Source organism: Ipomoea triloba, chromosome 16, assembly GCF_003576645.1.
Source record: "Ipomoea triloba cultivar NCNSP0323 chromosome 16, ASM357664v1".
In the NCBI taxonomy this organism is placed as follows: domain Eukaryota; kingdom Viridiplantae; phylum Streptophyta; class Magnoliopsida; order Solanales; family Convolvulaceae; genus Ipomoea; species Ipomoea triloba.
The window spans coordinates 16,343,275-16,343,924 of record NC_044931.1 but is presented as its reverse complement, the minus strand read 5'-3'; the positions used below and the strand labels follow the sequence as shown (position 1 = coordinate 16,343,924).

General features: G+C 51.4%; 2 non-coding genes across 2 annotated transcripts; both read right to left on the bottom strand.

The window, feature by feature from the left end:
* Positions 1-224: 224 nt before the first annotated feature.
* On the bottom strand, positions 225-343 carry LOC116008169. The gene has a single exon (XR_004095567.1). It is a non-coding gene; the product is annotated as a 5S ribosomal RNA (ribosomal RNA).
* Positions 344-480: 137 nt separating this feature from the next.
* LOC116008354 lies at positions 481-599 on the bottom strand. Its single transcript, XR_004095742.1, has one exon. It is a non-coding gene; the product is annotated as a 5S ribosomal RNA (ribosomal RNA).
* Positions 600-650: the final 51 nt, after the last annotated feature.

The following is a 650-nucleotide window of genomic DNA, read 5'->3' as shown; positions in this document are numbered from 1 at the left end:
CCCATCCTAGTACTACTCTCGCCCAAGCACGCTTGACTTCGGAGTTCTGATGGGATCCGGTGCATTAGTGCTGGTATTATCGCATCCGTCACGTACTCTGCGCAAAATGTACTTGACCCTCTCTCTCCGCGCAACTTCTCTCGCTTAGCGGTTTAGCGGTTTAAAAGGATAGTACCCTTAGCGAGCGGTCCAGCGGTTTAAAAGAAAGATTAAAAAGAGGGTGGGGGATGCAACACGAGGACTTCCCAGGGGGTCACCCATCCTAGTACTACTCTCGCCCAAGCACGCTTAACTTCAGAGTTCTGATGGGATCCGGTGCATTAGTGCTGGTATGATCGCATCCGTCACGTACTGCGCGCAAAATGTACTTGACCCTCTCTCTCCGCGCAACTTCTCTCGCTTAGCGGTTTAGCGGTTTAAAAGGATAGTACCCTTAGCGAGCCGTCCAGCGGTTTAAAAAAAAGATTAAAAAGAGGGTGGGGGATGCAACACGAGGACTTCCCAAGGGGTCACCCATCCTAGTACTACTCTCGCCCAAGCACGCTTAACTTCAAAGTTCTGATGGGATCCGGTGCATTAGTGCTGGTATGATCGCATCCGTCACGTACTGCGCGCAAAATGTACTTGACCCTCTCTCTCCGCGCAACTTC